The sequence below is a fragment of the Tympanuchus pallidicinctus genome, unplaced genomic scaffold (assembly GCF_026119805.1).
Source record: "Tympanuchus pallidicinctus isolate F22 unplaced genomic scaffold, pur_lepc_1.0 scaffold1, whole genome shotgun sequence".
Taxonomy (NCBI): Eukaryota; Metazoa; Chordata; class Aves; order Galliformes; family Phasianidae; genus Tympanuchus; species Tympanuchus pallidicinctus.
Window position 1 is genome coordinate 51,852,237 of NW_026294618.1, and position 15,331 is coordinate 51,867,567.

The 15,331-nt window shown below is 36.6% G+C and overlaps 1 protein-coding gene across 7 annotated transcripts in view; it reads left to right on the forward strand.

Moving 5' to 3' along the window:
• LAMA2 (laminin subunit alpha 2) overlaps positions 1-15,331 on the forward strand; it is a 322,448-nt gene that overhangs the window by 45,567 nt on the left and 261,550 nt on the right. The gene's annotated exons all lie outside the window — the stretch shown is intronic.

Below are 15,331 nucleotides of genomic sequence, written 5' to 3' on the forward strand. Positions count from 1 at the left end.
TCCTATCATGTTGTCACGCTGAACTTTAATCTCACTGTTTTCCCTTCTGTCTTTGTACTCAGCCTCTCAAAAAAGTTAAGCAGTGTGTACACTAAGTGCTAGAGGAAGTGACAGCATTGAGAAAAGTCTGCCATTTGAGGTCCAAAAGCTTTACTAGTTGCAGAATGATCAGAAGATCACAATTTTGCTTAATGTTTGAAAGCCACTGAATGAGGAAATGACTTGTGAGCTATATCATGTAAAAGTCACTATGAACGTGGTATACTTGATTAACTGCATGTGGAGTGTTGCATAGTAGATTAGTATCAAGTATGAAGAGATTTAAGATATCTTTGGGTAAGATTGCACTGCTGAACTTGTTTATTTGAAACAATACATAATGAATTGTGAAAGTATCTCAACTCCAAAGAATGTAGAGCCTAAAAGCTGATTGGTAGCCCCTAAGTTTAGACCTCAAAAGAAATCATGCTGAAAGCAGATTCTAAGACATTTTTTCTAGCTTGCCATCTGTCCTGCTTGCTGGGTCTCCCACTCCCCTTTAAGCTTATCCTTCCTGATTCCAGCTGGATAAGCATACTGCTTCTCTGTACATCTTTTAATTAGGAAGGGTGCTGATGAAATTAGGGCATTCATCTGCCTGCAGTGAAGAAGTCTATGTATAACCCTGGTCTAACTACAGAGTATGCTTATTTGTGGTACTCACTGTGAGCTGTGGAATACATCTTCCCCATATTTAACTAGCTCCATCAAAAACTCTTCATGTGAGCGTTGTTGAGTCTTGCTTGAGGCATATGTGACAATGCAATACTCTCAGGCTGCTAGATTTTTTCCTGAGTCCCCTAACCGTTCTGCCTATATTCTTCATAGAAATGAAGGACCTTGAGGAATGACACTTGCTCGTCTGTGAAAGTTACTTTTCTAAGTAGCTGCTGTGTATTCTGGAATGAAATTTTTTTACTGCACTGCTAGCTAACCTTTGAGCTGTCAAGGCTTCAACTGAAGAGATGGGTTGGACAGCAGAGGGCATGCCATTGCTCCAAAGGAGAGTGAACAGGAGCAGGAAACATATTTTTGCATAAGTGTTCTTACAAATGTAGTGGTGTCAATAGCACAGTTGAGAGTACATTTTGCTGCTTTTTAGGATGTTAGAAGCTCCCTTTTGGTATCAAACTGTGGAAAGGCTCTGATGGAAATGCTGTAGAGTGTGTAGAGGTCTTTCAGAGATGTCTAACTGAAGAGAAGCTGCTTAGCTGAACTCTGAGGCCATAAGAACAAGGACACTTGTTTTCCTAAGATACATTTCTTAAGATACATAAATTACTCTTCTTCTCTGCAGGTGAGTACTAGGTTCGCAATTTGCTTCCAAAATTATTTCAAGAAATACTCTTTAACACACTATATATGTCCTGAAAGACTAACAGCCAAGATAAATCTAAGCGTTGCTGATGTCAGGAGGAATTTGATTTCAAAGGAATTAAATTCATCAGGGTTACAATCCTATAATACACATACATATGTAAGTATTTTTTTCATATTAATAGTTGAAGCACTTGTACAATGACTTTTCCATTTTGCAAAAATGAACTGAAATGCTGCTTGGCTACTGATAGTATTTTCTTGTAGTAGTCTTTAATTCACAAAATCAGCCTCTGCCGTTGAGTATTTGAATAAATTTTCATGGAGATAGCTAGTTTTCCTTACAGCTGTTTAGTATCTTATCAGACTAATTTTTTTTTTTTTGTTAAAACATGGAAAGTATTCTGTGGTGTGAGTGATGCTACATTCCATAATCTGTTAAAGAATAAATAAGTGGAACTCAAAAGAAGAAATGCATCTAACTAGCGGTCTTCAACTTGATTATTACTGAGGATTTAAAGCATGATTCATCACTCACCTGGCTCAAGACTCTATTTTTCTTATGGCAAAATTGATCTGGCTGTGATTTGCTTATAGTATAGATATCACCAAAACCGCTTAATTTTATTGTCTGTTATGAAACTATTATACAAAAACCAAAATGAAGGCTTATGGCTTCATCTGGCTCTAAGAAATGTTGGTGAAACTAAATCTAAGCGGATGAAAGCCATGCAATCCGAGGGGGGAAAATAAGTATTTTATTTTTAAATTTCTTCTTTTACAAAGGGTTGTATTGTTTATGACTGTAGAGATCATAAATGTCTGTAAAATCTAGAATTCCAATATTTCTGAATTATAAATTTTGTGGAAAAAATACTGGGAAAGTACATTTTGAGAACTACTCATAGCTTGAATGTATAAATCCAAGTGTTACAATACAGTAAAATATTTCTGAAATTCTGAACGTCACAGTATTGCAAAGTACATTGCATTTTCCATTTTTGTATTTTACTGAGGAGCAATGCCACCATTGAGATGAAGTTTGGTTCGTTTTAAAAACTTCATTTAATTACTTTTCTGAAATATTACTCCTTAATAACAAAAACATGCCCCCCAGACTTGTGGAATTTTGTCCTTTGTTTGAAAGAGCTAAGTTCAAAGATTAATGGTTTACAAAAGGTTCCACTTTATACTGTGGTTAAAACTGTGTGGCTTTCTGTAGTGTGCAAAACCAACTACATCGAAATCTTTGCATGCACGTCTCAACTGGAAAAATTAATAAAATATAGACAATTCTAGACTGACGAGAGAGCCAAGTATTTTTCTAAAAATCTTTGTTTTAGAAGTGTTTCTTTTATTGCTTTACGTACAAAATGTTATGAATTGTTCAATTTAATCTAAAAGAATGAAATTCTACTTTGAAAGTTGTATAAAAAACTCCTTTTGCTTGAAAATGATTTACCTCAGCATTACAAATTGGAGTATTTTTTGATGATGCTTGCAATGAAATAGTCATAAATTTCATAGAGTATGATGTTGACACTGATTTCTGAATGGTTTGAAAAATTGATGACTCGTCTACGAGGAGCTGGAGTCATTCTAGGTCATGTGTTCGTTCCTATGTAGTGGAAGATTCTGATATTTGGAAAGAACAATGTGCTCTCCAGTAAAATTAGAGACTCCTTGGTGCTGCTAACTGTATGATCTGATAAAAATAGTTAAGCTTATTATTGATGTCCATTGTTTGCTTCTCATCTGCAACTCAAAGTTCATTACCTTGGATGTTTGCTTTTCCTTTAAAGTAGGAAGTAGGAACTCTGGTGTGCTCTGAGTATCTAGTGTGTGACTGCTTAAATGGAAAAGTTCAAAACATGGTCAACTTTTGTATACAAGTCTGTGTTTGAGTATTAGACATCTGCAAAGCTTTTACTTCAGTGCTATCAACACTAGTTCTTTCTATTCCTTTAATGTGAGCAGGTATGATTGGCAGTGAAATTGGCTATGATAATTAGTTGATATCTTTTTTTTTTTTGTCATCTAGAGGATAGGATGATGGAATATGCAAGTGTAATGTATTATAGTATGTGGGTTTTATTCACCAGTGACAATGCTGTCAGGTCTCATGGAAAATTCTGAAGCTACTTAAGACAATTTTTCTAGGAACTTTTGTCAGGAACCTTAACTGTTATAGAACAGAAGCAAAAATATTAGTGTCAAAGATACGCAAGATAACTAAGCACTGAAATTAAATTTGAATATAATAGCCTCTTTTTTTTAAAAAAAAAAAAAAAGTTCTTGTATTGTGCAAGGAGCATTTGTGTCATCTGAAATGCAGTGAATCATCTCTTATGGAAAAGTAGTCGTGGTCTGCCACTGCTATGATTAGGAAAAAGTAGATATCCTTAGGCAGCTGTCCACTTAGATTACCGATTACATTTTGGTTACTTTATCATAAGTGACTTGGAAGACAAAAGACCAACTGATTTTCTTCAAAGCTTCTATTTATGTGACCCCCCCGTAGTGTTGGTTTATTAATTATAATCTAACAAATTCTATGTAAGCCCATATTCCTGCGCTATAGTGGTCTGTTGTCTTAGATCACATCTTGTCTGTGCTGTACCCTTCCATCAGGTGCTATTCCTTTATGCCCTGAAATATTAGAAGTTTTAGAGATTTGATTGTTTACTTTTGGACTACAGAGTGCTGGAGGTCCATTAAAACCTTACAGGTGAAGTTGTTCTGTCATCATTTTACCTTCAATGAAATATTTGTCTGTTTAAATCTTGAGTTGTTATTTCTGTTGAATTAGGTAGCAGGTGCCCCAGATCTTTCCTCTACTTGCCAATGTCAGTCCTGCTTTTTTGTTCACTAGGTAAATTATAGAGAATTCTTGCTGAACAACTAATTCTTAAATTCTTGCTCATCAGTGACTTGAACTTTTCTATTCCCATTCTCTTTTTCCTAAATAATCTTTCAAGCAATTCATAATACATATTGGCCTACAGTTTGATACATCCTCACTAGATAAAGAGAAGGGGAAGAGGATGGGGGGGGGCAGCAGCTGTTCCCAACTCCTCACATACAAACAAAATCTACAGTAAAAATTGCATTAATTCTGGATAACTGTATGCTGTTCATTTATTATTTTCAATAGATAAATTTGGGCCATAGTATATCATTCATTCCAAATTGCTTAATTGTTTCCTTCATTTAGTTATTTATGGAGTAGTGCGTATTTAAATAAATTGAGATTGACATTTACATATGTTGTAAAGCCAATTTGTATGTAGAAGTGCTACTTTACTTTACCTTGCAGCTTTGGGGATACTGTCTACCTTGTGTCGGAATATTTTTGAAGTTAATTGCACCTGGCTAATATTCTGGAAATTCTTGCTTTTCTGGAAATAATTTAATGTTTAAAATAAATGTGCAAAATCATTGAATATCAACTGTGTTTGGGTGTGTTGCATTTTCACCGATTGTGTCTCTGTTAATATTAGTCATATGCTTCAACATAGGAAAGTTAGTCATTGCAGTCAAATTTCTGAAGGAAGGAATTCTCCTGGGTGATATTTTCTCATCTAACTGTGGCAAGAATTAAACATCTCTGTAGTATGATTCATTTTGCTTGTATTAGCTTCTTAGGAATCTCTTGAGGAGCCTAATTTAACTCTATTGATGAAACTTAACTAAAAAAATACCTAATATATGTGCAGTTGAACTTGCTGCTTTTCTCCCTTTCAAATTAAATTTCCATCTATGATCTATGCATAAAATGGAAGATGAAATGTTGTAGACTGTGTCCAATTATATCTCTGTCCGTCTGAAGACAGGATAGTTTCATTAGGTTTATTTTGTAATAGTTATCATTTGAAAAATAGATATTCATCTGTGGTTATCTTGATTTAAGAAATATAACAAATATTTTTGTATTTTGATTTTTGAATACTTAGGTGAATCATGTATTGTATTTTCTGTTCTTGTGTGTTGGACAACTTCTAAAGCTTGCACATGCTTCTGTAGGTTGTGCAGAATTGTTATAACTGGTAAGTAGCATTCAGGGCTACTGGAATCTTGAAGCAGTTGTTGGATAAAATGTTTCTGTGGTTCTGAGAAGAATCTTCTGTACATACTACTTTCAATGATAAATTAAAACATTTGTAGCAGGCTACCAATGGCAAGTGAGTGTGCTCAAGAACTTAATGAAACCCAAGACATGTCTCGAGTGTTTTGTATGTTCTAAATTCACTTTACTGCCTATCAGTTGCAGTCAACATTTAGAGGAAAAACTTTGCTGTAGCTTCCCTACAGATCCAGAAATTGTGCAGCTGTAGAAATGGTAATTCTGATAGGAAGTGATTTCCTGATTAAGGTTTTGTATTCCACCTAAGTTTGTACAGGTTATTAAAAGTAATAATAAAAATACTGCAGATTTCAGTTTACCTGATTCTAACAGTGAAGGACACAAAGCTGATTTCAATTTAGAGTACTGTATTACAATGTTATTCAGCAATGTCTGCTGGCTTACAGTTGTTTAGGATTATTACAGATTTCTCAGTTGTGAACAGGATAGCAAAAACAGTAAATAAGATTTAAACTGGCTACTGAAGAGACTTGTCTTAAAGATTTAAGTTGTTTTATATCTGAGTAAGTTTTAATGTTAAACTAGGAACAGCATACATCAATAGACTAAGCTATCTTGGTAAACATACAATCTTTATACATATACCAAAATATGTAGAAATCTTCTTGTAGCCTGTATTGCAAAATCATTAAGTTGCAAAAGACCTTTAAGAGCATCAAATCCAGCTGTCAACCCATCACCACTGTGACCACTAAAACATTTCCCTAAGTGCTACATTCACACATTTCTTTACATCTACATATTACACGGAGGTGAGGAAAAAAGCAGAATTCACCAAGGCCAACAAACAGGATTATCTTTTTGTCCCTTAAGTTCTCAGACCAGATAAAAAGAGAGGGTATTGCTTTGTGTAATGCACTGTACTGTTTGTATGCCTCAAAATTGTAAGGATTGTTTTCAGTCAGGTTGTATCTGTGTCAGAGTTGCTCTGCGGTGGAATTCAGTGATTTGCTTGGAAATTAGGGATCATACCTACTACTACTATCTGAAATATGAGTGTTATTTCTAGAACATGACAAACTAAATCAAAACTTTTGTGGTGCTACAGTAAGTATTTTTTGTGTGTTTGCTGGAAATGAAGAATACTGTTAAGAGCTTCTTATCCTGCTTTTTGTAAAAAATAAACAAAGAAAAAACTTTGGAGAAAACCTCCAAAGACCCTTCTCATTTTTATTTTTATTGGAGAAGCTAACAGTTATGTTTTTTTTCCTTGCACTTTATGAATATGTCTCATGACCCAAGATAATGGTACCACATTTTCTTTTTTCATAAACTTTGGGAGGAAGATACTATTTTGTAGTTGTATAGGCTCAGAAGTGCTTAACGAGTTCCCTGTGAAACCACATCTGTTCTTGCTTACTTTCTGTTCTTGAATAGCTATTGTTCTATCCCTTAATAGTTCTTTTACTAGCTGAGTCTACAATCCTAATACATAAAAAAAAAAAAAAAAATCTCTTCCTTAAGAATAGCATTAGCTAACTACATTCATCATTTCACTCACAAGTGAATTGCTAAATCTGTTACTTATTTAAAGGTCCTTGCCCTTACCAATTGCCAGAGGGAATGTCTGAAAGGAATATTTTGATTTCAGTTGCCTTCCATTCCCACATCTTGTTGCATCTCTGTAAAGTAATTATATATTTTTTGCTTCCATGACTTAAATAGCATTCATATGATTAGTTTTTATCTGGTAAATATGGTACACATGAAATATGTAAATAAGGAAAATTTCTCTTGTGCTGTGGTCAGTTCACCATTCAGTACTGAGTTTTAACAATTTCAAGCAAGGAAGAAATCTCACTAGGAACCGGAATAATGTTCTCCACCATTAAGAGCTCTGCTGTTATCTGAATTCCTATTTATGTGGTTGGATATTTTCAATATTACCAAATAGCCAACGTAATAAAATACGGAGCAGTGCTTTCAGACTAGTCCTTGTATATTAAAGAACAATGTGTCTTAGTTTCTCTGTCTTAGTAAATAGTTTTACCTCAACTTGTGAGTTCTACTTTGTTGTGCTTTTTTTTTTTTATTCTTTCTCTATCCCACTGGAAAAAGATAGAGTGAATGACTGTGTGGTGCTGAGCCACATGCTGAGTTAGACCACAGCACAGTTATCTTGTTCAGTAATGTTTTCTTGCTATTTTTGATGGACTAGGAATATTTCTCAGTTACTGTGGTAATATGGATAAATGACTTTGTTAGCAATAGGAATGTGTTACTCTAAAATCAGAATGAAATAAGTGGAGTATTTTGTGCTGGGTTTGAATCTATTGTCTTTGCCGGGTATTTTATTCTGTGTTATTAGTAACAAACAAATCAAACAATTATGGGATTGTTATTCATGCCAAACTTTGCATAATTTGATGCCTTTCATACTCAGTTTGTTTCTAACTACATATTGATTTACAGTTTAGGTTAATATGTATGCATAAAGTTATTTTGAAGTTCAAAGCGATTCTTTTTATATCATATCTTTTTCTTTTTTTTTTTTTTTTTTTTTTTTTTTTTTAATGCAATACTTTAGTAGGGGCTTTCCCTGGCTGTTACAATTGCTGTCATCTCTATATTGTCCATTCTTGGACCAATAAAATAGACTCTTCAGATTCACTATGTAATATTTGCACTCAAAGTAACAATGAAAACACCCAATTAAATCACTAATAATAATAAAAAAATGTATATTCTTAAATCAGACTGTGGTTTGAAAATGATTGCAGTCTTGAACTTGTTATGCTTTGCACTAGCCAAACTATAGTAGGATTTCTCATTAATGAGGAGATAGTGATTTGATCAGTGTTACAGGAATATGACGGATTTTTTTATGGTTGATTTTAAGAAAATATAGCACAGAATAGAAAAGTTAGTTGTTTTCATTATTACTGTGTTCACTGTGAATATGCATTATCAGAACAAAACGATGTTAGTATAGTTGCTCTTGTAATACAAAGCCAGAACAATACTCACTGTAGCCCTAATGAGTACCTACAAGGGAACTTGCTTGCTCCATCAAATGACTGAGATTTTATTAAATATTTTGCAGGCTGAGTAATAGTAGGGGCTTACAATAAGTTAGGGAGGTTGAAAAATTGTCATGTCAGACTACTTTTATTCATTTTTGTGTCTACTTCCGAGACAATGAAATGAACTGAATAGGGACACTTACCATGGTACATACCAGATTTGGCAGTTACGTCACCAGCATGTCCCGCTTTTCTGCCAAATGCCACTCTTAACTGAAGTGGTATTAGCTATTTGCATTTGACTTTCTTAGGTGGGAATTATGCAAAGCCTGTGACAAGGAGAAAGGTATCTTGGAGTTTTCTAGTGATATTTTCTGGTTGGTTGTTCTGCTGCTCTGGATCTTGTTCCTTGATATATAGGCACTAAAGCTAACTTTTGGTGCTTTGATTGGTATCCTGAGAAGATACATTCTGAAACCAAATATGGTTTTGTAGCTTTCAGTCATATTTGAGTTAAACCTAACACAATTTCTGTCTCAGTTCCTGATTTGACAGTTTGGGTAAATAGGAACATTGAAAGTAATCTGGGAGGATAATCAGGTATTACATAATAAAATAGAAGTAATGTATCTGTTTCAGTAGTGTGTTCATGTTCCTGGTGCAAATGTATGTCTGTATATACAACCATTTGAATTTTGCAATTAAAGTGACTTAGACAAAGCATTTATACATATTGAGGTAGCTAGTCACAGAAATAATTATTTCGCTATCATGAAAGTGATGTTTAAGGATGAATGCTGTGTTCTTTAAGTTCTTAGTGGATTTAGGTTAGAATGTAAAATTAAGATTATGGTACACATAACTATTCAATGATGCTGAATAACTTTGGAGTCAGTATTTTGCTTCTGGTATCTGGTGTATGGAGTCACTAAATTCATTTGATTGCTGTAAATAGCTGATCTTTTCATATGAAGTATAAATTCTATCAAAGCATATTATGGAACTGCATATGTAGGTTTAAATAGTCTCTTCTTTGACCCCTTAGCAAAGAATCATCGTGTCCTTGATACTTACACAAAAGTGGTCTGAAAAATAGCTGAACTACGCAAGACATGGTTTGTTTGTCTTCATTTGTCTTCATTGGGCGTACCTACTTTGGTAAATTTAAAAGGAGAACTGGATTCAACAGATGAAGAGAAAGCTGAGGTGCTGAATGAGTTCTTCACCTCGGTCTTCACTGGTGGCCAGGATTCTAGTCTTCTTCACGTCCATGAACCCTGCATCCCCAAACCTCTATGTGGGGACCAAGGAGGTAAATCCCTCCCCACTGTAAGGGCAGAGCAAGTCCGAGAGTACCTCCTTAGACTGAATGAATACAAGTCTATGGGGCCAGATGGCGTGCATCCCAGGGTCCTGAAGGAGCTGGCTGAGGTGGTTGCCGAGCCGCTCTCCATCATATTTGAGAAGTCGTGGCTGTCAGGTGAGGTCCCGGATGACTGGAGGAAGGGTCACGTCACTCCCATATACAAGAAGGGGAGCAGGGAGGACCCGGGGAACTACAGGCCGGTGAGTCTCACCTCCGTACCTGGGAAGATCATGGAACAGATCCTCCTGGACAACATGCTCGATCACATAAAGAATGAGCATGTGATCCGAGACAGCCAGCACGGCTTCACCAAAGGAAGGTCATGCCTAACTCATCTTGTGGCCTTCTATGATGGAGTGACGGCATTGGTGGACGAAGGGAAGGCGACCGATGTCATTTACCTGGACCTGAGCAAGGCCTTTGACATGGTCCCCCACCACATCCTCATCTCCAAATTGGAGGGAAGTGGATTTGATGGGTGGACGACCCGATGGATAAGCAATTGGTTGAAAGGCCGCAGACAGAGGGTGGTGGTCAATGGCTCTGTGTCCAGGTGGAGGCCGGTAACAAGTGGTGTCCCCCAAGGGTCTGTCTTGGGACTGGTGCTCTTTAACATCTTTATTGATGACATCGATGAGGGAATTGAGTGCACCCTCAGCAAGTTTGCTGACGACACCAAGCTGAGTGGTGCGGTTGATATGGTGGAAGGAAGGGATGCCATTCAGAGGGACCTCGACAGGCTTGAGGGCTGGGCTCGGGTGAACCTAATGAGGTTCAACACGGCAAAGTGCAAGGTTTTGCATTTGGGCCGGAAGAACCCCAGGCACCCGTACAGGCTGGGAGGAGTGGTCCTTGAGAGCAGCTCGGCAGAGAAGGACCTGGGGGTCCTGATGGACGAGAGACTTAACATGAGCCAGCAGTGCGCTCTGGCAGCTCGAAAGGCAAATGGGATCCTGGGCTCCATCAGGAGAGGGGTGGTCAGCAGGGAGAGGGAGGTGATTGTCCCTCTCTACTCTGCTCTTGTGAGGCCCCATCTGGAGTACTGTGTCCAGGTGTGGAGCCCTCAGTACAAGAAAGACATAGAGATCTTGGAAAGGGTCCAGAGGAGGGCGACTAAGATGATCAGGGGGCTGGAGCACCTCCCCTATGAGGACAGGCTGAGGGAGTTGGGCTTGTTCAGCCTGGAGAAGAGAAGGCTGCGGGGTGACTTCATTGCAGCCTATCAATACCTGAAGGGAACCTACACCCAGGAGGGGAGTAAACTCTTCAAAAGGGCTGACAATAGCAGGACTAGGGGAAAAGGATCCAAGTTGAAGGAGGAAAGATTTAGGTTGGATGTTAGGGGGAAGTTCTTTACAAGGAGAGTAGTTAGGCCCTGGAATGGGCTGCCCAGGGAGGTTGTGGATGCCCCGTCCTTGGACGTGTTCAAGGCCAGGTTGGACGGGGTCCTGGGCAACCTGATCTGAATGTGTATGTTTGGTGGCCCTGCTAGGTAGGGGGGTTGGAACTACATGATCCTTGAGGTCCCTTTCAACCCGGGTGATTCTGTGATTTAGCACAGCTTTTACTGGATTTTTCTAGCTAAGCATCTATTGAATATGAACTGTTGAAGTAGAAATTTCTGGCAAAGGGCACTCAAGTGAATTATGTAATATTCACTACACCCATTTGTGGATCTCAAAATCCTTTTGCAAAAGGACTTGAAATCAATATAATCTTTCCCACTGATAATGCTGGGATTACAGAGGGTTTCTTATGCTTAAAGAGGAAATGAAAGAATTTGACAGATTTAGATAATTAGATTTAAAAGAATACATCATAAGAGATATATTTGAAAGTTCTACCCTTGTTTATTTGTGTTTTTATTCTCTTAACCAGACATGTTTTCAGACATGTTTTTGACTTGACTGTATCTTTTTATAGTCTGTTTGTTAAAAGTGCTGAGACACCTTTAGGTATTGCCAAGCAGTAAAAAACAAAACAAAAACAAAACAAAACAAAAAAAAAACAAAAAAAAAAAACAAAAAAAACCCCAAAACCAAACAACAAAAACAACAACAGAAGTACATAGGTAGATATATATTTTGAGTTTTTTGACCACTTGCAGACTTTCTTTTCTTTGAACTTCATTTCCATATTACTTGTAGGGCAGAGATCTCTATTTTACAGATGTGGAAAGAGACCTAATGTGAGGTCTTGGAATAGACCAATGATGGATTTGGAAGCAGAACTTTGCTATCTTGACTTTCAGACATTAATGTGATTGATTCATCTGTGTATAGTTTGCGGCAGAGAACTTTTTTAAAAAGCTATTTCCATTTATTTTAACTAACACTTCACAAAAAAAAAAGTCAGAAAAGGAAGGAGGAAAAATCCATTCATCATGGGATGCCACATGAAAGAAATCTGTGCAGTTTTTAGTTATTATTTATAGAGAAGGCATTCTAATTGAAAAAACTCATGCTCTTAGAAGTAGAAATACAATACTGCTTGTTCTTTTTATTTTGAAGTAAAATGGAAATTGTGTAAGAAATAAATATATGAAGTTCATCCATTTGTTTCCAAAGGAAAAGTACCTTTTGTTATCTACATAATGGAAATGTGAGTTCCTCAAAACAATAGCACATTTAACTTAAATGGAAAAAACCCTCAAATGCTCATACTCTGCTAAAATGTTTTTTTTCCCTTAAAGTACAGGCAGTTTTGTGAGAAAAATCTCTCTTTATATCTCCCCTACTTTCATAAGATGTTCCTCTTTGTGAATATCCTCTCTTTTTCTATAAATTAAAGCATTCCTTTTATGTGCCAAAGAAATATTTTACATGGTATGACTCTAGGTTTGTGTGTATATATTGTGTATGTGTGTGTGTGTGTATATATATATATATATATATATATACACTTTATAGTCAACTTTTAATAGATTCTCTGCCTAATAAAAACTCTGGAGATGTTTAGTTGTGGGTTAATTATGTACATATATATACTTCTATATTCGAGATTAATTATATATATTTAAATACTTCTATATTTATTCCTTCTATTCTCTAAATGAATATTTTGTTTTACAGTTATTCCTGAACTCTTTCAGTGCTTCCTTTGTGGGATGGCCTTATGATCATGGGGATGTTTCAATTTTTAGAAGCAAGATGACTGAGTAGGTAGTAGTGTAAATTGAGACTGAATGAAAATATTGAAAAGAATTTCCATGTTGGCATATACTCTCCTATGAACTGAACAAAAAGTTACAGAAATGGTTTTCAAGACTTAGATGACAGAGGAAATAGTTCTTCAGAAATCCTGTTCTATATTTAAACTCCATTATATTAGAGCGTGTTTATTGCTACAAGCTGTACTGTGTGTAGGAACTCAGGAGGTATGGCCAGAACCTGTGTTCTGAAACTGATGGAATAGGATGTCACAGACAGCTACAGATAAGGGACAGCAGTAAGACTTTTAAAAACATTTCATAAAAATCTTATGTAGTTGATGACTTCTTCAGTAACACCATTTTAGACGTTGCTGTGTTCATAGCTTTGTCAATTTAAGTTATCAAACATCAGAACTTTCAAGATAGATTATAAAAACATGAGATATGCTGTAAATAGCACATATGAAGGGCAACAAAGCTGGTGAAGGGTCTGGAGCCTTCTTGTGATGAGTGACTTGAAGGAACTGGGGTTGTTTAGTCTGGAGAAAAGATGACTTGGGAAATATTATCACTGTCTCCAACTACCTGAAAGGAGGTTGTGTTAAGGTGGGGATTTGCCTTTACCAGATAGCTAGTCACAGGACAAGAGGTAATGGCCTTAAGTTGCACTACAGGAGGTTCAGTTTGGATAATAAGAAAAATTTCTTCTTGAGCGCAGTGGTGATGCATGGAAGCAGGCTGCCAGGGAGAAGGTGGAGTCACTATCCCTGGAGGTTTTTGAGAAATGTGTAGATGGGGCACTGACGGGCATAGTTCATTCAGTGTGCATGGTAGTGGACTAGATGATCTTAGGAGTCTTTTCCAACTTTAGTGATTCTATGATTCTCTGTACCTTTCAGTTGTCTTTGTTTGCAGAATTGTCACATGGGGGTGACTACACATTTGACTCAGCTGTAGGGAGCCTAAGAGACTGGGAGATAGCTACATGTGAGACACAACCAGAATATACCTATAGCCTTCATGATAGCTAATTCAAACTTTGCTTGGAACGGTCTGTCTTGAGAATACCTGTTGCCTGAAGTATCCAGATCTCTGTAAAGCTGATGATGCCTGTGACAAAATAATGCTGTCTCAATTCATTAAAATGTGCATCCAGTGCGAGCATTTCTCTTCAGTCCAACCTTGCTAGACAAAGATGGAAGCATTTACAACATAACTGACCAGATTCTGTGGTGCTACAGAGTACAATCAAGGAAAGGGCAGTATGGAAACACAGTCTTTGCAGAATGAGGACAAATTTTTGTGTTTAACAGAATAGATATAGTGTATGTTGCTACTTTTGATATTAAAGCAAATGTTTTAATAAATATTAATTATTCCCTGCCTTTCTCCCCTCTAAAAAAGCAGACCATACGATGGCTTCACTATATCATATAATGGTGGACTGATGACTGAATGTAAAACCAACTAGAGGAACAGGAGTGGAATCAGAAAAAGATCAATGTTAAACCTTTAAGTGTTCTAAGCACAAGTTTGTAAGAGTGCCTGAGGATGTGAAGCCGCGTTTTCAGCGTTGAGTTTTTAATATCAAGTATGCTTGAAATGAAAGGTTCAGTTCTTATATGATTATCTTGGGAGTTCTGTCTCTCTGAGCAAGCTGCAGTATTTGTCCTGCAGATTTCTCTGTTTGTTTCAAATAAGACCATAAGTACTCAAGTCCAGCCTGTATGTAGAGATTATGATCCTGCGTGGCACAGCGAAAGATTTTGTTCTTCCCCCCCCACTTGCTTGAGATCAACTGAATAGTATAAAGCCAGTAGAATTTAATTAAAACAGAAGTGCTGAAACACAGGCTGAAAGAATAAAGTTGGAAAAAAACCTAAACACCAAAAACCAACAAACCACCACCACTGCCGAACAACATCAAACTAATAAAAGCAAAATCAAACAAGCCTCTGAAATATTAATGTTCACCCCACAAAAATCAGTGGGAAAACAATTCTGCTATTTGACAGCAAGGGTACTTTTCTTTGATCTCAACTGTATTGACTGTATAATTGAGGCATTGCTTAAGACAAAGCCTGTAAATATCACTTTACATGGAGAAAATAAAATTATGGAAAACCTGTCTACCAACATATGTGCACTATGTTACTAAAATATTTGAATATCTAGATGAGAAATCTGTGAGGAATATTTGTGAATAGTTCTATGGGAGTTAAGTGGTTGTCAGAAGATTACCTCAGAGGTTGTTTCAGAATATGAAGTATTAATTGAAATCATAGAATCACAAGGTTGGAGATGACCTATAAGATCATCCAGTCCAACCGTCTCCTCATCACCATTGCCAC